We start from the raw sequence: 21,542 nt of genomic DNA, 5'->3' as shown, positions 1-21,542 counted from the left end.
CGTGGCCACCAGGTCCGATGGACCGACCCCAAATAACTCCTCTTCCTTTATACGGCAATACACCTTTGTGCCGTTTGGAATCTGCATCACCTGACCACTGTCGTGTCCATAAACATCTTCTGGCAGATATGGACATCGCACTTACTCTTGATGCCAGAGTGCAAATATCCCTCTGTGCATCTCGCATATATAGAAATGCATCCTTTAAATGCTCTATAGTCAATAAAATACTGTCCCTGTCAAGGGTATCAATATTTTTAGTCAGGGAATCCGACCAAGCCACCCCAGCTCTGCACATCCAGGCTGAGGCGATCGCTGGTCGCAGTATAACACCAGTATGTGTGTATATACTTTTTATGATATTTTCCAGCCTCCTGTCAGCTGGCTCCTTGAGGACGGCCCTATCTATAGACGGTACCGCCACTTGTTCTGATAAGCGTGTGAGCGCCTTATCCACCCTAAGGGGTGTTTCCCAACGCGCCCTAACTTCTGGCGGGAAAGGGTATACCGCCCATATTTTCTATCGGGGGGAACCCACGCATCATCACACACTTCATTTAATTTATCTGATTCAGGAAAAACTACGGTAGTTTTTTCACATCCCACATAATACCCTCTTTTGTGGTACTTGTAGTATCAGAAATATGTAACACCTCCTTCATTGCCCTTAACGTGTGGCCCTAATAAGGAATACGTTTGTTTATTCACCGTCGACACTGGATTCAGTGTCCCTGTCTGTGTCTGTGTCGACCGACTAAAGTAAACGGGCGTTTTAAAACCCCTGACGGTGTTTTTGAGACGTCTGGACCGGTACTAATTGTTTGTCGGCCGTCTCATGTCGTCAACCGACCTTGCCGCGTGTTGACATTATCACGTAATTCCCTAAATAAGCCATCCATTTCGGTGTCGACTCCCTAGAGAGTGACATCACCATTACAGGCAATTGCTCCGCCTCCTCACCAACATCGTCCTCATACATGTCGACACACACGTACCGACACACAGCACACACACACAGGGAATGCTCTGATAGAGGACAGGACCTACTAGCCCTTTGGAGAGACAGAGGGAGAGTTTGCCAGCACACACCAAAAACGCTATAATTATATAGGGACAACCTTATATAAGTGTTTTCCCTTATAGCATCTTTTTTATATATTTCTAACGCCAAATTAGTGCCCCCCCTCTCTGTTTTAACCCTGTTTCTGTAGTGCAGTGCAGGGGAGAGCCTGGGAGCCTTCCCTCCAGCCTTTCTGTGAGGGAAAATGGCGCTGTGTGCTGAGGAGATAGGCCCCGCCCCTTTTTCGGCGGCCTCGTCTCCCGCTCTTAACGGATTCTGGCAGGGGTTAAATATCTCCATATAGCCCCCGGAGGCTATATGTGAGGTATTTTTAGCCAAAAATAGGTTTTCATTTGCCTCCCAGGGCGCCCCCCTTCCAGCGCCCTGCACCCTCAGTGACTGCCGTGTGAAGTGTGCTGAGAGGAAATGGCGCACAGCTGCAGTGCTGTGCGCTACCTTAAGAAGACTGAGGAGTCTTCATGCCGCCGATTCTGGACCTTCTTCTTGTTTCAGCATCTGCAAGGGGGCCGGCGGCGAGGCTCCGGTGACCATCCAGGCTGTACCTGTGATCGTCCCTCTGGAGCTAATGTCCAGTAGCCAAAGAAGCCAATCCATCCTGCACGCAGGTGAGTTCACTTCTTCTCCCCTAAGTCCCTCGTTGCAGTGATCCTGTTGCCAGCAGGACTCACTGTAAAATAAAAAACCTAAGCTAAACTTTTCTAAGCAGCTCTTTAGGAGAGCCACCTAGATTGCACCCTTCTCGGCCGGGCACAAAAATCTAACTGAGGCTTGGAGGAGGGTCATAGGGGGAGGAGCCAGTGCACACCACCTGATCCTCAAGCTTTACTTTTTGTGCCCTGTCTCCTGCAGAGCCGCTATTCCCCATGGTCCTTTCAGGAACCCCAGCATCCACTAGGACGATAGAGAAAGGATGATCCACGTACCTTCTTGTTTTTATTGGAACGAAAGGACTGCATTTGATAATGAGGTGAATTTTTAGTATGTTGCGGGGGGACATAAGGTAAGAAATTTGACTTACCAGCCGTAACGACAAGATCCGAGAGGCCGTCTCCAAACAACTCCACCCCCTTGTAAGGCAAGGACTCCATATGCCGCTTTGAATCGGCATCTCCCGTCCACTGTCGGGTCCACAAGAGCCGCCTAGCAGAAATAGCTATAGCATTTATTCTGGAGCTTAATAAACAAATGTCTCTCTGAGCATCCCTCATATACAAGGCAGCATCTCGGATATGCTCTATGGTCATTTGAATGGCGTCCCTATCCAAGGTATCAATTTCCATAGATAAGGAATCTGCCCATGCTTCAACCGCACTACAAACCCAGGCCGACGCCATAGCCGGTCGAGCAATAGTACCGGAATGATTGTAAATGTGCTTTAAGGTAATTTCCTGCCTGCGATCAGCAGGTTCCTTGAGGGAAGCCGTATCCTGAGAAGGCAGTGCCACCTTTTTGGACAAACGTGTCAGCGCCCTGTCAACTTTTGGCGAAGATTCCCAGCGTATCCTATCAGTTTGTGGAAAAGGATACGCCATGAGAATCCTTTTGGGAACTTGTGGTCTCCTATCCGGAGATTCCCAAGCCTTTTCGCACAAGTCACTTAATTCAAATGAGGATGGCTTTTTCCCTTTATACATGTGTACCCTCGTGTCAGGGACGGGGTTCCTCAGTAATAAGCAAAACCTCTTTAATGGCCATAATCATGTACCGTATACCCTTAGCCACCTTTGGCTGTAATTTTGCATCTTCATAGTCGACACTAGTCAGTATCTGTGTCGGTATCTGTGTCATCGATCTGGGATATGGTGCGCTTCTGAGACCCCGAAGGACCTGGCGCCCCAGGGACAGGCATGGACTGGCTACCTGACTGATCCCTAGCTTCTGCTTTGTCTAATCTTTTATGCAATAGATTGACATTTGCATTCAAGACATTCAGCATATCCACCCATTCCGGTGTCGGCGTTGCCGACGGCGACCTGACATTCAAGCACTCCCCCTCCACATTAAGCGAGCCTTCCTCGTCAAACATGTCGACACACGCATACCGACACACTTCACACACACAGGGAACCCGTTTCCTGAAGACAGTATCCCTGTCAAGGCCCTTTGGAGAGACCGAGAGAGAGTAAGCCAGCACACAACCCAGCGCAATAACTCTGGAGACCAACACAAACTGTTTTTCCCCAGCAGCGCAGTATAATATGTAAACCGCCAATTATGTGCCCCCCCCTCTCTTTTAAGCACCCTTTCACCGTGTGTAAGCAGGGGAGAGTCCGGGGAGCTTCCTCTCAGCAGTGCTGTGGAGAGAAAATGGCGCTGGTGAGTGCCGAGGGAGAAGCCCCGCCCCCTCGGTGGCGGGCTTCTGTCCCGCTCAAACTTAGTAAAATATGGCGGGGGCTCTTTTATATACATGTACAGAGCCCACCTGTACATGTATATAGTCTTTTTGCCATGCAGAGGTTTATATTGCTGCCCTGGGCGCCCCCCCCCCCCTGCGCCATGCACCCTTACAGTGACCGGAGTATGTGAGGTGTATGGGAGCAATGACGCACAGCTGCAGTGCTGTGCGTTACCTCAGTGAAGCTGAAGGCTTCTGCCGCCTGACGACTTCTGTTTTCTGTACTTCTAGCTGTGAGGAGAACGGCGGCGCGGCTCCGGGGGTGGACGCCCAGTAAGAACCTGCGTTCACCCCCTCTGGAGCTAATGGTGTCCAGTAGCCGAGGAAGCAGAGCCTATCTTTGACAAGAAGGTCTGCTCCTCTCTCTCCTCAGTCCCACGATGCAGGGAGCCTGTTGCCAGCAGTGCTCCCTGTGAAAATGTAAAATGTAGAAAGAAAAAATCCAAACAAAAATGCTTCTAGGCAAAGAACTCTGGAGAGCTCTCTGCAGTGCACCCATCTTTCTCTGGGCACAGTGTAAAACTGAGGTCTGGAGGAGGGGCATAGAGGGAGGAGCCAGTGCACACCCAGAGTCCAAAGCTTTCTTAAAGTGCCCTATCTCCTGCGGAGCCCGTCTATTCCCCATGGTCCTTACGGAGTCCCCAGCATCCTCTAGGACGTTAGAGAAAAAAGGGAAAGAGTTCAAGCAATCCTGATTGCTCCAAACTGGCCGCGAATGGCCTGGTATGCGGATCTTCTCGAGATGCTAATCGAAGATCTGTGGCCTCTGCCTCTTCGAGAGGATCTTCTGCAACAGGGCCCGTTCGTTTTTCAAGACTTACCACGGCTACGTTTGACGGCATGGAAGTTGAACGGCTGATTCTAGCCAGGAGAATGATTCCTGACAAGGTCATCCCGACTATGATCCAAGCCAGGAAGGGGGTAACGTCAAAATATTACCATCGTCTCTGGAAGAAATATGTCTCTTGGCGTGAGAGCAGATAATATGCTACGGTGGAATTTCATCTGGGACGTTTCCTGCTTTTTCTGCAGTCGGGAGTTGATGTGGGCCTACGCCTAGGCTCCATAAAAGTTCAGATTTCGACCTGGTCTATTTTCGGTCAGAAACAATTGGCTTCTCTCCCTGATGTTCAGACGTTCGTGAAGGGTGTTCTTCATATCCAAACTCCCTTTGTGCCTCCCGCGCACCTTGGGATTTCAATTTGGTTCTGCAATGCCTCCAATCGGACTGGTTTGAACTGTTACTGGAGGTAGACGCAACGCTGTTGGCCTTGGCTTCGGCAAGGCGCGTATCGGAGCTGGGGGCGCTGTCTCACAAGAGCGCCTACTTGATTTTCAGACAGAAATGAACTCAGGAATCGTTAGCAATTCCTTCCTAAGGTGGTGTTGGCGTTCACATCAACCAGCCAATTGTGATTACGGTTGCTACTGACACCTCTGCTACTTCAAAGTCCTTGGACGTTATAAGGACTTTGAAGGTATATGTAAAGCGAACTGCTCGTCGCAGGAAATCGGACTCGCTGTTCGTTCTATATGATGCCAACAATATTAAGATCAGCTGTATCCTTTAGGGAGGCTGCACCAGGAACAGGTAATACTATTTTACGTGAGAGCATGGAGACTGACGCATCCACTATCGGTGGATTTTCCCATTTTTTCCTATCCCCAGGAGGAAAATAAGAATTTACTTACCGATAATTCTATTTCTCGGAGTCCGTAGTGGATGCTGGGGTTCCTGAAAGGACCATGGGGAATAGCGGCTCCGCAGGAGACAGGGCACAAAAGTAAAGCTTTCCGATCAGGTGGTGTGCACTGGCTCCTCCCCCTATGACCCTCCTCCAAGCCAGTTAGGTACTGTGCCCGGACGAGCGTACACAATAAGGGAGGAATTTTGAATCCCGGGTAAGACTCATACCAGCCACACCAATCACACCGTACAACTTGTGATCTAAACCCAGTTAACAGTATGATAACAGCGGAGCCTCTGAAAAGATGGCTCACAACAATAATAATAAGAATTTACTTACCGATAATTCTATTTCTCGTAGTCCGTAGTGGATGCTGGGGACTCCGTCAGGACCATGGGGAATAGCGGGCTCCGCAGGAGACAGGGCACATCTAAAAAGCTTTTTAGGTCACATGGTGTGTACTGGCTCCTCCCCCTATGACCCTCCTCCAAGCCTCAGTTAGGTACTGTGCCCGGACGAGCGTACACAATAAGGAAGGATCTTGAATCCCGGGTAAGACTCATACCAGCCACACCAATCACACCGTACAACTTGTGATCTGAACCCAGTTAACAGTATGATAACAAAACGAAGTAGCCTCTGAAAAAATGGCTCACAACAATAGTAATAACCCGATTTTTGTAACAATAACTATGTACAAGCATTGCAGACAATCCGCACTTGGGATGGGCGCCCAGCATCCACTACGGACTACGAGAAATAGAATTATCGGTAAGTAAATTCTTATTTTCTCTAACGTCCTAGTGGATGCTGGGGACTCCGTCAGGACCATGGGGATTATACCAAAGCTCCCAAACGGGCGGGAGAGTGCGGATGACTCTGCAGCACCGAATGAGAGAACTCCAGGTCCTCTTTAGCCAGAGTATCAAATTTGTAAAATTTTACAAACGTGTTCTCCCCTGACCACGTAGCTGCTCGGCAAAGTTATAATGCCGAGACTCCGCGGGCAGCCGCCCAGGATGAGGCCACCTTCCTTGTGGAATGGGCATCTACATATTTCGGCTGTGGCAGGCCTGCCACAGAATGTGCAAGCTGAATTGTACTACAAATCTAGCGTGCAATAGACTGCTTAGAAGCAGGAGCACCCAGCTTGTTGGGTGCATACAATATAAACAGCAAGTCAGACTTTCTGACTCCAGCCGTCCTAACTATATATATATATATATATATATATATAGTCTTGGAAGATCCTGCACTCTCATCAAAAGTAATAACGACGGCGGGTGCTCCTAATGACCAGAGAGGCCACCAATATACCACAACAACCACCTAGGTGGAAGGTGCACTCACGCCCAGAAATTAGTCTCTGAAGTCACTTGTAAATTCAGTATATTTTTATTCGGGTTCACTGTTGATGCCGTATTTCATCGACGTTTCGGTCCTTATGCGGACCTTTATCAAGATTGGCACTTAAATCACCTATACAATCAGAAACAGTTACAATTAATATGTATAAGAACCCAGATTTATTCAACACCAACACCACCAGTGCCTCCCAGGCCCTGAAGACTGTCACAAAAACCAGAAAACGTATTAAAAAGCTGTTTTTTTATATATGTAAAAAAGAGATACTTGGAAATAATCCACGTGTGATGAAAGAGACACCTCCACCATTAGGACTATCTGTTTAGATAGGCAAATGATTACCTGGACGGCAAGCCAGATCACTCAGATGTGTGGAATGGCCTTCAAAGTTGGCAACATGCCTGATCACATAATGAAGTTAAAAAGCCTATAACGTAGGGGAAGCTGCAAGGCGTAGTCACCTATTAGATAAATAACAGAGTAACTACACCATAAGAAAATACACTAACAACGTCATTTTGGAAAAGATCATACCTAGTTACATGTAGAAATAGCTCATGGCAGCTTGTGGGCTCTGTACATGTGTCAGACACTCAGTCTGTAAGGAGGCACAACAGGAAAAAATAATCACCAACCGTAATCATGTGTCAGAAGGGAGCTGCAGGGGAACCATACTCACTGCTCAAGTGTCCAGAGCCAAATGGAAGCTGCATAAAGTTCAGCCTCAGCTGAGCACTATTTAAGGATCAACCACAGGAAGTGCCAATTAGGGAGATTAGTATAAACCCAGTCTCTCATTAACTGATCACCTCTCAGATAACTAACTCAGACCAACTGGGAAAAACGTTACAGGGTTCACAGGACAGGCAGTGGCTATCGCTAACGCACGGCTACTTAAATGAGTGTATTTTAACGATTTGGAAGGGCAACTGCCGGAGACGCGTCTTTTGCGTTCCACCGACCGGAACACCATGCGTTCCATTCCGCGGAAGTGGCGCTGGCCGGAAGTCTCTGCGTTCCACTCGCGGAAAGAACCGTAATTAGGCTTATCCACTGGCTAATGTTTAAAGGAGGTGTACAACCTAGAGGGGGGTGTTCTAAGAGAATGAACACTCCCCCAGGTGGAATCATCAATGTACAGGTTCACTCATAGCTCACAGGGACTCGGAGGTATACCGGAGGTCTCCTCACGTATAATCCTGGATTAACCTATGTGTAGCCTGTCAATCACCACAGAAGAAAAAGAGTGCAAATGTAAATAATGATCCATAATATGAAATGTCAAAAATGACATAAGAGGGCACCAGATCAAATGACCACAACTCACCCTACGCATACAAACTAACATATATCTGATCAACAAAGGCAAATTGAATACTGATGTGAGTGTAATATCTTTATAGTAATACATTGGTATAATGTAGTAAAAGATTTTAAATAATAAAAGGGAATAGTGGGTGGTGTGGTCATTGAAATTGGTGGACCCTCGTGACTAGTATAGGACCTGGGAAGGCTCCGGGAAACAACAGAAAAATATATATAAAAAAAACATAAGCAAGGACGTATAAATAACTGTCCTTACTTTCTTAATCTATATACATAAAAAGAACATACAAAAATGAAAAAAATAAAACATAGAACATATAAAACATATAAAACACAAATCGAAACCCAGCCTGTATGTGCTGATTGTATCACAGTGCCCTATGTCCCTGAAACATACAAAGTGTGTTCCAAGGTATCCAATCAACTATGGCAAAATAAAATTCTAAAGAAAAATATTAAGGGGGTTGGCCTCATTGAGGCCCTTTGGTGACACTGTATTGAGTTTGTGTATCCAAAAGCTTTCCTTCTGTTTAAGTAACAAGGTGCGATCGCCTCCACTAACAGGTGGCGGCACCCAGTCAATCAGCTGACACTTCAGGGCAGATACTTGATGTCTAACTGACAAAAAGTGCCGTGCTACCGGTTTGTCAGAAAAGCCCACATTGAGGGCCGTGTGTATGGATGACCGATGGTTTGCCATCCTGTCGCGAAAGGGACGCGCGGTTAGTCCGACATAACATAACCCACATGGGCACTTTAGAAGGTAGACGACATGATCCAGTCGACAGTGGAGATGATATCTGATAAAGATTTTTTTCCCTGTGTGTGGGTGATACAAAAAAGGACCAGTGATCATAGATCTGCACGTTGTGCATCCCCCGCAGGAAAAACTGCCAGGTTTGGCTTGCATAAGCTGGATTTGAGATGTGTTCTGTTCAGGGAAAATCGTGGGTCTCATTAGTAATTGCTTTAGGTTGGCCCCTCGTTTGTATGCAACCATAGGAGCAGGTGTTTTAAGAAAAGGCAAACTGTTGTCGGTGGCTATTATTGGCCAATGTTTCCGTAGGGCCTTTCTGGTTGCACTTGTGGAACCATCATACTGAGTGGAACAAATCATCCGATTGTTACGAATGGGGTTTTTAACCTGTTGTCCATGAAAAATGCTGTTCGCTTTATTGAGACAGCGAGTAAGTACACTGCTAGTGTACCCTCGCTCCAGAAAGCGAGAGGTGATCTCGTTACATTGTTGATCTTTGAGTGCTGCGTTGGAATTGATCCTCATGGCTCTGAGATACTGGGATATGGGCAATCCTTCTTTGAGGGCTGGGGGATGATGGCTGCTAGCATGCAAGGTCAGATTGCGGTCAGTGGGTTTACGGTACAACGAGGTGTCCAGTCGGTCACCATTTCTGGTGATACTGACATCCAGGAAAGTGATGTTAGTGGCCGATACTGTGTATGTGAACTTGATAGGATTATCCAAAGCATTCAATTGGTTCACCATGTCAAGAAACTCAGACTCGGTGCCCTCCCACAGCAAGAAGACGTCATCAATGTACCGTTTAAAGAAGGCAATCTTGTGCCCATACCTAGGTAACAGGTACGTATGTTCATAGTGCGCCATGAACAGATTAGCGTAGGCGGGGGCCAAATTCGACCCCATCGCGGTTCCGGCGATTTGAAGAAAATAATCATTTTTATACATTAAGTGGTTGCACGTAAGAACCAATGAGGTCAGTTCCAACACAAACTCAGTGGGGTAATCTTTGCAGGGGCTGTTGGAAAGAAATTGACGTATAACATCCAAACCTAAGTGGTGTGGTATAACGGTATAAAGGGACCCCACATCCATAGTGGCCAGAAGAGTGCCTTCACTAAGATGGGTAAATGTCCGTAGATGTGTGAGGAAATCCCCAGTGTCCTTTAAATAGCTATCAGTTTTTAATACCAAAGGCTGTAGGATACTGTCAATAAAGACAGCAATTGGCTGTAACAGAGAGCCTTCCGCGGCAATAATGGGTCTGCCGGGAGGGTGAACTAATGTCTTATGAATTTTGGGCAGAGTGTATAGGATGGGACACCTGGGTGAATTGATGGTCAAATATTTTAATGTGTCTTCACTTATGTAGCCCTGCTCAAAACCTAACTTCAGAAATTGATCGATTTTAGATTTAATTTTAGGAACCGGATTGGTGGTTAATTTCTGATAGGTCATGTCATCTGCTAATTGTCGGTTGATCTCCATGTCATAGTCAGTCCAATCTTGGACGACTATTGCTCCTCCCTTATCCGCCGGGCGGATGACTATATGGGGAGAATCCTTTAAAGTTTTTAATGCTTTCCTCTCGGCTATGGACAGGTTATCAAACATCCTTTTGGGGGGTGAGCTCTCAGAGTCTCTTTGGACTAACCGTAAATAAGTTTTGATGCTGGGATTGGAGGATGGAGGATCGAATGTCGATTTGGGTCTGAATTGAGGTATCTCTTTGTTAGTGGATTTGTTAGCAAAGAACTCCCGCAGACGGAGGGAGCGGCCAAATTTATACTGATCTATAGTTTGTTGGAATGAATTAATTCTGCATGTGGGGACGAAAGATAAACCTCGGGCAAGAAGTTTAGTTTCCGCTGGACTCAGTTCTACGCTAGATAGATTAAAGACATTGTCACCTACTGTCTCCTCCTCCCTCTTCTCTTGGTACCCCCCTCTCCTCGGGTGCGGTCTGTGCCGCTTCTGAGAACCCTGGAACGGGTAGAGGAGGCCTCTCCTCCTCGATCTAAAAAACGAGTGGAGTCGTTGTTCCCTTCGTAATAATCGGTGTCTGAGGTAGAGGCGGAGGAAACAAATTCATGGGCAAAAGGTTGGGCCCTTCGCCTAGTGTATTGTCTATTCTGACGTTCACTAGTATTGTTTCCAAGTAACCAGCGGTATACAGTATGCGTTTGGTAGTCGTTAGTTACAGTGGACAATTTTTTTCGTTTAAAAGAAATTAGATCACGTTTATAAGTGTCCACCTGTGTCTGTAGACGTTCGATCCAATTTTGGGTTTTGTCATTCGGCATCATCTTTTCCAAAATGACGTTGTTAGTGTATTTTCTTATGGTGTAGTTACTCTGTTATTTATCTAATAGGTGACTACGCCTTGCAGCTTCCCCTACGTTATAGGCTTTTTAACTTCATTATGTGATCAGGCATGTTGCCAACTTTGAAGGCCATTCCACACATCTGAGTGATCTGGCTTGCCGTCCAGGTAATCATTTGCCTATCTAAACAGATAGTCCTAATGGTGGAGGTGTCTCTTTCATCACACGTGGATTATTTCCAAGTATCTCTTTTTTACATATATAAAAAAACAGCTTTTTAATACGTTTTCTGGTTTTTGTGACAGTCTTCAGGGCCTGGGAGGCACTGGTGGTGTTGGTGTTGAATAAATCTGGGTTCTTATACATATTAATTGTAACTGTTTCTGATTGTATAGGTGATTTAAGTGCCAATCTTGATAAAGGTCCGCATAAGGACCGAAACGTCGATGAAATACGGCATCAACAGTGAACCCGAATAAAAATATACTGAATTTACAAGTGACTTCAGAGACTAATTTCTGGGCGTGAGTGCACCTTCCACCTAGGTGGTTGTTGTGGTATATATATATATATATATATATATATATATATATATATATATATATATATATATATATATATATATATATATATATATATCAGGATTTTGGTACTTACCGATAAATCCCTTTCTCCGATTCCACAGGGGCCACTGGAGTGTAGTTACAATGGGGAGATAGTAGGTGGTATTGGTAGCTGGCACTTTAAAAATTCTCACACTGTGGCTAGCTCCTCCCCTACTATCTCCCCTCCAAGCCAGTCTACGTTAAACTGTGCCCGAGGAGAGCTGTAATAAACAAACCGTAAGGTAGAGGAGGTTAACGACGCCCTGTAAACCAGGCGAACACAAACTAAACCTGGAACAGAACCTGACAAAAAACCAGGCTAGCCTGAACCCAACAAGCAGTCATATGGTGATCTGCAATCGTTAATCAAACAAAAATCAGGAGAAACAGCGCTGGGCGGGCGTCCAGTGGCCCCTGTGGAATCGGAGAAAGGGATTTATCGGTAAGTACCAAAATCCTGATTTCTCCTTCATCCACTAGGGGCCACTGGAGTGTAGTTACAATGGGGACGTCCCAGAGCTCCCAAAAAACGGGTGGGAAAGCGCTGAGAGTCCTGTAAAAACTGCTCGGCCAAACAGTGATGCAGAGGCCGTAAAAGTGTCAAACTTGTAGAATTTGACAAAACGAATGTCGGTTTGACCAAGTAGCCGCCCGACAAAATATTCATGGAGACCCCGCGGGCGGCTGCCCACGAAGGTCTTACAATGCGCGTAAAGCGCGCTGAATTGGAAAACGGAGGTTCCCTAGTAACCGCCAAGAAGACTGTCTGATGATCAGATGTATCCAACTGTCCAGCATATGCTGGGGCCCCGGCTATTTAGTACGGGAGCATCGTCCAGAGCAAAGAAGAAAAAACACTTCATCGAATAGCCTGAGACCTCTGTAGAGAGAGTTGACGAGCCCTGACAACATTCAGAGAGGATTGAAAACCACTAGTGTCAGATTTATATGAAAAATGGACCTCCCCTCTGGAAGAAACGACCGCTGAGGCCGAAGCCGAGCCCGGGGAGTTGCCAATAGAGTACTCCCTGAACAAGAGGCCGAACTTACGGCCGCTAGGCTAATCTCATTTGGAAGAAAAGCGAAAAAGGCAGAGACCTAAAATTCCGGTCAGTGTGGTCTGAAGCGCAGCGGAGCAAAAAACCTCCCAGAGAAACCAAAGATGAATGGTAACTGGAAGAAGGGGGAAAAACCCCCTTTTATCTTCATTATGTTCCATAAAGTTTTCCCAAAGTGGCAAAAGCGAGAAGAGGTAATAGACTTCTGAAATCGGAGCCCAGTAGGCCTAACCGAACTAGGGAACTCCTCCCTTCTGAGGTCTCGTGAACAGTCACACGGGTAACCGAAACCAGTGTAAAATTGAACAAGGAGAAAAAAAAAGGAGCCTGTTGAAGTAGACAGTCCCGTCGAGGTAGGAGCCAAGGCTCCTCTACTGACAACAGGCGTATCTGTATCTTCAAGTCATGCGTGGCCCAACCAGCGCCACCGAGAGGACTAGCACGCATAATCCCCTCCTGTGTTACTGAACATGAAGTAGAAATAGAAAAGGAGGCAGGATAGAATAACCAGAAAACTCCCCGGAGCCCTGAGGGCCTCCACGGCTACTGCCGTCCGAGAGTAATAAAGGGTTAAAGAGTCAGTCAGAACGCCCTGAGGTCGATCCGAAATCTCCGCCCACAGCGGACCAGCTGACAAAACTCCGGGGCATGTTCCCTCACCCAGGAGTCTGACCTGGTGGCTTGATCTGGAAACAAGATTGTTGTCCCCCGTTCCGAGAGGAATGGAGGCGACCACTCATTACGTCGCAACTTGACTGAAGAAATAGAGTCTCTGGTGCCGAGGAATGAAAAAACCTCTGACGGACCGTGTTGAGAAACGTCTATGCGGAGCATAAATTGGATCTGTGTCGAATCAGAAGCTCGTGGATCCTCCGGATATTCAGAAGCCACCTAATGTACAGAGTGGGATAGTAGCAGTAAATTGTCCCATTAGGGAACCAACGTCACCCACTGCCCTTGAAAAAGAGTTATTCTGTTATCTTCCTAAACTCTGTGGGAGCGGAAGAGAGAAGAGTAAAGGACTTACAGTGAAAATGAGAATCCTGTTAAGGGGGAATCTGAGAAAAGCCTGTCCAACGGAAATCAGTAAACAGGCATCTCTGAAGACAAGGGACACGTAAAACTCCCTTTCTTGTTTAAACTAGCAATCACAGACTAAAAGGATTGTAAGGCCAGAATAGGCCTGTCCGAGCCACTTGGCTTCGGAACGTGAAAAGAAAACAAAGGCCTGAGAACTGTCCTAATTCAAATGATATGTGTAAAACAGGGATCAACACCCTTTGCGGTTAGAAACCTATGGAGCGCAGCCTGCAGTATGACTCTCTTGTCATCGTAAATCAGCCGACCCATGCCGAGGGACTCCTGAGACGGTTGTAACCGCCCAAGCCTTCTCCCATCGACCTGCGCCTACCCTGGGACCCTGCAGGTGTAATGGGTGTATAGGATGACATAAAATCAGACTGGACTGAGGATGTTGAACCTCTGCTTCAGCCTTTTTACCCTGAGAACCCCTGGCGACGAAGATATCACCCGTGTGGAGTCAAAAACCTGAAAGGGCACGAAACAATCTAAAGGGAAGACCAGTAAAGGTCTGTCTTGGAGCTGGGGCAGTAGTAGGAGAAATCAAAGTGGACCTACCTCCATTGGTTCAAGAAATCCTGCAGAAAGTTCCTTCCCCAGAACCATCTGCCCCGTAGGATTTCATGTTTACTTGTCACTGTCGCAGCCCCAGAGGTCGTCGGGTTAAGACAGCCCAAGCGAAGATGCAGGGTCCGAGTCTGTAGACATGGAGACCTCCAAGGAACATAAAGCAGAATCGTGATTCTGACCTGTATCAAAGTATCAATTGATCCTGATGCGAAGCATCCTGTAACCTAGAGGACAATTGTTCCCCAACCTACCTGCTCCGGATACGGTAGAACCATGCTGCCGCATATGTCGATGGATCCCTGAGCAAGGTTGCCTCAGGAAAACGGCGGCTTGATGGACCGGCGATACACCGAGGTGTATACCCTAGAGAGGTTCTGATACCATCTCCTGCCATCTGCGGGGAAAAGATAGGAAAACAAACCCTGTTTGATACCTGATATTGTGTATTCGGGTGTCTGTCGGCCGCCTACCGGAGCCTGCCCAGCTCATCCGAAACTGAACCAGTCGCTGTCATTTTCGTCAATGGCGTGGAACCCTGATGGACTTGACGTGTCCTCCTCCTTTACCTGCAGTATCAGATGAACTGCTGTATTATGTACCTGTATATTCTGAGACACTGGTTCAGATCCACAGAAAACAGACATCAGTAATGCATGGAATGTTAGCAAAGTTTCTTTTTGGAAAGGTGTGTTTGGTCCCGCTGTGATTTGATCCTGTGACCTTGGAAACCAAAGTCCAAGGGCTTACCTGATGAGCTATTGTCTGGTTAATAGTGACATTACCTGCATCATTGATCAAACAGGGGTGTGCAGGTGCGTGGAGGGCGAAGCAGATAGCTCCGCCGCATACTTCACACCTAAGAGGGAATTCTTCGACTATCCCAGGAGAGACAAACGAAAGGAGAAAAGGTGGGTTAAATAAACAGAGCCCTACGTAAGGTCTGCACTATAATGTGTAGTGACCGATACGATTAAAATAAACTTTCTGGAGCAGCGGAGACCTGAACCAGCAACGCTGCGCTGTGGGACAGGAGTCTTAGCCCTAGGCTATAGGAGTTCTCCTTAAAGTTTTGTTTGGATTCAAACCCCTGTTCAGATACCCGCTACTAGCGTACTGAGCCGCAGCGCTATTTGTCTGATGCCTTACACGCATTCCACAATTACAAATAGCATTAGTAACTAGTGACAACAAGGAATAATAAAGGGAAGGCAACACCCCGCCCTGTATTTAGTGTACCGCTAATTAAGGTGCACCAAATGTTTCTCTGAGGTTCCGCTGGCTTTTCAAAATGGTGACCAGCCTGTGAGAAAGATGGGGGAAAATGTTATGTGCAAGATGTTGTTATTAGAAAACATTGCGGAAGTAGCCTACAGCACCTGGTATTCCCAGGCGGTCTCCCATCTAAGTACTAACCGGGCCTGACCCTGCTTAGTTTCCGAGATCAGACGAGATCGGGCGTGTTCAGGGTGGTGTGGCCGTAGGCTTTTATCCCCTATATCTGGTATTTTATGGATTTATCTATATACATACCTACACGCACTTAAATATATATATCTATATATATACATGCACAAACATAACTATATATGTATATATACACACACACCGTAGGTAAATAAATACTGCACAGTAGATCCTTTTAATTATTATTGAGCTGAGTCCCAGCTACTGTAATAGAGCAGGTTCCCTGATTTGCAAGTAGGAAAATGCTGGGTAGAGGACTCTACTGCAGGAGGAATGTATCTATATTTCAGCAGCCTGAAGTATCGAAAAGTTACAAATCCCAGAGCTGTTGCCTAGCGACGGGGAGACCTGGGAGCCCGCTGAGTAAAGCGGGTTAACTGTTAATATACCTGGGACTTTATTTGTATTTGTCTCTGAGTATGCAAGATTAGCCCACTGGGCTATAGGAGACACTGCAAATATGAAGCCAGGTCTGTGCAGGGAGGAAATGGCCGCCAGAGTGAAACTCCTCTGGGCTATGCGATAAAATCTATATAGTGGATAACTGGATTAGTGCTGAGCCACTCTGACTATATCACATTCTCCTCAGCACCATGTGCATTAAACTCACATAAATGCCTATTACACTATAACAGTGGCCGGGGAGCGGAGAATGCTGAGCCCGCTGTACAGAGCAGGAGTTAGCTCCGCCCCCCGGCTATGGCGCCTTATTGCAAAACTAAGCGGGAAGCGAGCTGTACCCTCCGCTGGGCCTGCGAGTCACCGCCGGGGAGCGCTGAGCGCTGAGCCCGCTATACAGCGCTAGTAGAGCCCTGTATCTGCTAGCCGCCGCCGGGGAGTGTTGCGCTGAACAGAGCGCGAGTCGCCGCCTGGGAGCAGGGAGCGCTGAGCTCGCTCTACAGAGCGGGACTTAGCTCCGCCCCCTCCGTACAAGGCGCCAAATTTAAACATTGCTTTGCGCTCGAGCGGGATCCCTGTGCCGGCTCTGTGAGTCGCGCTGAGTGGGTGCGGGGGGTGCGGGGAGCTGGGGGAGCAGAGGGTTATCAGAATGACACACACCCGTTTTTCAGTCAGGGTTGTATAAACACATACTCAGCCTCCCCCAATCATCCTGTCTGTTTCTCCATGAGGAGGACAGGTAAGGATACAATAAAGTACATTACAGCCCCAGAGAGCCCTTCTGGAGTGGGTTGTACAACAATAAACAGATTGCTCTAAAAACATACATAGCCACCACAAATAAAGTATACTTCACTCACCACTGTGTTCTTGGTGGATCGGCCCCGACACACGCCGCACGCAGCGGCGTCCAGCCGGAATCTTCTGTGGTGGGGTGGTCCCGACACAAGCCGCACGCAGCGGTGTCCGACCATTTTTGATACTCACCGCTGCCATGCTGCCGGAATCTTCTGCTGGATGGAGTGGCCGCGACACGCGCCGCACGCAGCGGTGTCCGCCAACTCAGGAGAGCTCAGTGTCTCCCTCAGCCGGGGCCCATCCCTAGCCGCACGCAGCTGCGATGGGACCCCGCCGGCAGCTCCCACGGTGCAGACTGGCAGTGGCAGAGCTGCCAGTCTGTGAGTGTGTGTAAGAAAAATAAAATAATAAAGAAAAAAGAAGAAAATTCTTCAGCTAAACCCAAGTGAACCAGCTACCTCGGGCACTTAACTAAGACTGGCTTGGAGGGGAGATAGTAGGGGAGGAGCTAGCCACAGTGTGAGAATTTTTAAAGTGCCAGCTACCAATACCACCTACTATCTCCCCATTGTAACTACACTCCAGTGGCCCCTAGTGGATGAAGGAGAAATATATATATATATATATATATATATATATATATATATATATATATATATATATATATATATATATATATATATATTTTTTTTTTTTTAGGGCCCTGACAACGTCTAGTAACTTGGAGTCCTCCAAGTCCCCAGTAGCCGCAGGCACCACAATAGGTTGTTTCAGGTGACAACGCTGACACCCCTTTAGGAAGAAACTGGAGACGAGTCCCAGTTCTGCCCTGTTCAAATGGAAAATTCTAATATGGGCTTTTGTAAAACAAAACCGCCCATTCTTTTTGACAATCGCCTGGCCGAGGCCAGGACTAACAACATGGTCACTTTCCATGTGAGATATTGGTCAACAGCATGGTCACTTTCCATGTGAGATATTTCAAATCCACAGATTTGAGCGGTTCAAACCAATATGATTTTAAGGAATCCCAACACTATGTTGAGATCTCACGGTGCCCCTAGAGGCACAAAAGAACTGTATATGGAATACACCCTTTACAATCTGGACTTCAGGAACTGAAGTCAATTTTTTCTGGAAGAAAATCTACAGGGCCGAAATTTAAATCTTAATGAACCCCAATTTGAGGCTCAAAACACTCCTGTTTTCAGGAAGTGCAGAATCGACCTAGTTGAATTTCCTTCGTGGAGCCTTCCTGGCCTTACCCACGCAACATATTTTCACCACATGTGGTGATGACGTTGTGCGGTCACCTCCTTCCTGGCTTTGACCAAGGTAGGTATGACCTCTTATGGAATGCCTTTTTCCCTTCAGAATCCGGTATTCAACCGCCATGCCGTCAAACGCAGCCGCGGTAATTCTTGGAAAAGACATGGTACTTGCTGAAGCAAGTCCCTTCTTAGCTCCCCAGGCCCTTAGTCCTCTGTGAGCATCTCTTGAAGCTCCGGGTACCAAGTCCCTCTTGGCCCATCCGGAGCCACTAGTATAGTTCATACTCATCTATGTCTTATAATTCTCAATACCTTGGTTATGAGAAACAGAGGAGGGAACCCATACACTGACTGGTACACCCACGGTGTTACCAGAACATCCACAGCTATCGCCTAAAGGTCTCATGACCTGGCGGAATACCTGTCCCGTTTTTCGGGCGGGACGCTATCATGTCCACCTTTGGTCTTTGCCAACGGTCCACAATCATGCTGAAAAACTTCCCTATGAAGTTTCCACTCTCCCGGGTGGAGGTCATGCCTGCTGAGGAAGTCTGCTTCCCAGTCGTCCACTCCCGGAAAGAACACTGCTGACAGTGCTATCACATGATTTTCCGCCTAGCGAAAAATCCTTGCAGTTTTGTCACTGCCCTCCTGCTTCTTGTGCCGCCCTTTCTGTTTACGTGGGCGACTGCCGTGATGTTATCCCACTGGATCAATACCGGCTGACCTTGAAGCAGAGGTCTTGCTAAGTTTAGAGCCTTATAAATTTGCTCTAAGCTTATTTATGCAGAGAGAATTCTCCAGACTTAATCACACTTCCCTGGAAATTTTTTCCCTGTGTGACTGTTCTCCAGCCTCTCAGGCTGGCCTCCGTGGTCACCGGCATCCAATCCTGAATGCCAAATCTGCGGCCCTCTAGAAGATGAGCACTCTGTAATCACCACAGGAGAGACACCCTTGTCCTTGGATATAGGGTTATCCGCTGATGCATCTGAGGATGCGATCCGGACCATTTGTCCAGCAGATCCCACCGAAGAGTTCTTGCGGGAAATCTGCCGAATGGAATTGCTTCGTAATAAGCCACCATTTTTACCAGGACTCTTGTGCAATGATGCACTGACACTTTTCCTGGTTTTAGGAGGATCCCGATTAGCTCGGATAACTCCCTGGCTTTCTCCACTGGGAGAAACACGTTTTTCTGGACTGTGTCCAGAATCATCCCTATGAACAGTAGACGTGTCATCGGAAAAAGCTGCGATTTTGGAATATTTAGAATCCACTCGTGCTGACGTAGAACTACTTAAGATAGTGCTACTCCGACCTCCAACTGTTCTCTGGACCTTGCCCTTATCAGGAAAGCGTCCATGTTTCCTTTTAAGAAAAATCATCATTCCGGCCATTACCTTGGTAAAGACCCGGGGCGCCGTGGACAACCCAAACGGCAGCGTCTGAACTGATAGTGACAGTTCTGTACCAGGAACCTGAAGTACCCTTGGTGAGCAGGGCAAATTTGGACCTGTAGGTAAGCGTCCCTGATATCCAGTGACACCATATCGTCCCCTTCTTCCTGGTTCGCTATCACTGCTCTGAGTGACTCCATCTTGATTTGAACGCTTGTATGTAAGTGTTCAAATATTTCAGATCTCACCGAGCCGGTTGGCTTCAGTACCACAATATAGTGTGGAATACTACCCCCTTCCATGTTGTAAGAGGGGTACTTTGATTATCACCTGCTGGGAATACAGCCTGTGAATTGTGTGAGGGGGAGATGTCTCGAATTTCCAATGTACACCTGGGATACTACATGTAGGATCCCGGAGTTCCCTTGCGAGTGAGCCCCCTGCGTACTGAAACTCTTGAGATGACCCCCTACCGCACCTGAGTCCGCTTGTACGGCCCCAGCGTTATGCTGCGGACTTGGCAGAAGCTGTGAGGGGCTTCTGTTCCTGGGAATGGGCTGCTTGCTGCAGTCTTCTTCCCTTTTCTCTACCCCTGGGCAGATATGACTGGCCTTTGCCCGCCTGCCCCTATGGGGACGAAAGGACTGAGACTGAAAAGACTGTGTCCTTTTTTTTCGATATGTGATTCGGGGTAACAAAAGTGGATTTTTCAGCTGTTGCCATGGCCACCAGGACCGCCCCTTTATACGGCAATACTTCCACATGCCGTCTGGAATCTGCCTCACCTGACCACTGTCGTGTCTTCGTCTGGCAGATATGTAAATCACATTTACTCTTGATGCCAGAATGCAAATATCCCTCTGCGCATCACGCATATATAGAAATGCATCCTTAAAATGCTCTATAGTCAATAAAATCTTGTCCCTGTCAAGGGTATCAAAATTTTCAGTCAGGAAATCCGACCAAGCCCCCTCAGCGCTGCACATCCAGGCTGAGGCGATTGCTGGTCGTAGTATAACACCAGTATGTGTGTATATACTGTCATGATATTTTTCAGCTTCCTATCAGCTGGCTTCTTGAGGGCGGCCCTATCTAGAGACGGTAACGCCATGTTTTTATAAGCGTGTGAGCGCCTTATCCACCCTAAGGTGTGTTTCCCAACTCGCCCTTACTTCTGGCGGGAAAGGGTATACCGCCCATAACTTTCTATCGGAGGAACCCCACGTATCATCACACACTTCATTTAATTTATCTGATTCAGGCAAAACTACAAGTAGTTTATTCACACCCTACAAAATACCCTTATTTGTGGTACTTGTAGTATCAGAAATATGTAACAGCTCCTTCATTGCCCTTAACATGTAACTCGTGGCCCTAAAGGAAAATTACGTATGTTTCTTCACCGTCGACACTGGGGTCAGTGTCCATGTCTGTGTCTGTCGACCGACTGAGGTAAATGGGCGTTTTTACAAGCCCCTGACGGTGTCTGAGACGCCTGGACCGGTACTAATTTGTCCGCCGGCCATCTCATGTCGTCAACCGTCTTGCAGCGTGTTGACATTATCACGTAATTCCATAAGTAGACCATCCATTCCGGTGTCGACTCCCTAGAGAGTGACATCAACATTACAGGCAATTTGCTCCGCCTCCTCACCAACATTTTCCTCATACATGTCGACACACACGTACCGACATACAGCACACACACAGGGAATGCTCTGATAGAGGACAGGACCCACTAGCCCTTTGGGGAGACAGAGGGAGAGTTTGCCAGCACACACCAAAAGCGCTATAATGTATATAACAACCCTAGAAGGTGTTGTTTCTATATATGCGCTCTTAATATATCATTATATCGCCAATTTATGCCCCCCTTCTCTTTTAACCCTGTTTCTGTAGTGCAGTGCAGTGCAGGGGAGAGTGGGAGCCTTCCTCACCAGCGGAGCTGATCAGGAAAATGG

At 47.3% G+C, this 21,542-nt stretch overlaps 1 protein-coding gene, 1 long non-coding RNA gene and 1 other non-coding gene across 4 annotated transcripts in view; all 3 read right to left on the bottom strand.

The window, feature by feature from the left end:
• LOC134909062 (ribonuclease H1-like) overlaps window positions 1-21,542 on the bottom strand; it is a 90,309-nt gene that overhangs the window by 31,153 nt on the left and 37,614 nt on the right. The window lies entirely within an intron of this gene.
• On the bottom strand, window positions 6,409-7,279 carry LOC134911187 (uncharacterized). The gene is made up of 4 exons (XR_010176391.1): window positions 7,209-7,279; window positions 7,064-7,127; window positions 6,872-6,990; window positions 6,409-6,643 (listed from the first exon to the last, which is right to left on the bottom strand). It is a non-coding gene; the product is annotated as an uncharacterized LOC134911187 (long non-coding RNA).
• On the bottom strand, window positions 15,614-15,732 carry LOC134912204 (5S ribosomal RNA). The gene has a single exon (XR_010176968.1). It is a non-coding gene; the product is annotated as a 5S ribosomal RNA (ribosomal RNA).

The sequence above is a fragment of the Pseudophryne corroboree genome, chromosome 4 (genome assembly GCF_028390025.1).
Source record: "Pseudophryne corroboree isolate aPseCor3 chromosome 4, aPseCor3.hap2, whole genome shotgun sequence".
NCBI lineage: Eukaryota > Metazoa > Chordata > Amphibia > Anura > Myobatrachidae > Pseudophryne > Pseudophryne corroboree.
The sequence above is the reverse complement of the archived record's forward strand: the minus strand, read 5'-3'. Positions and strand labels throughout refer to the sequence as shown.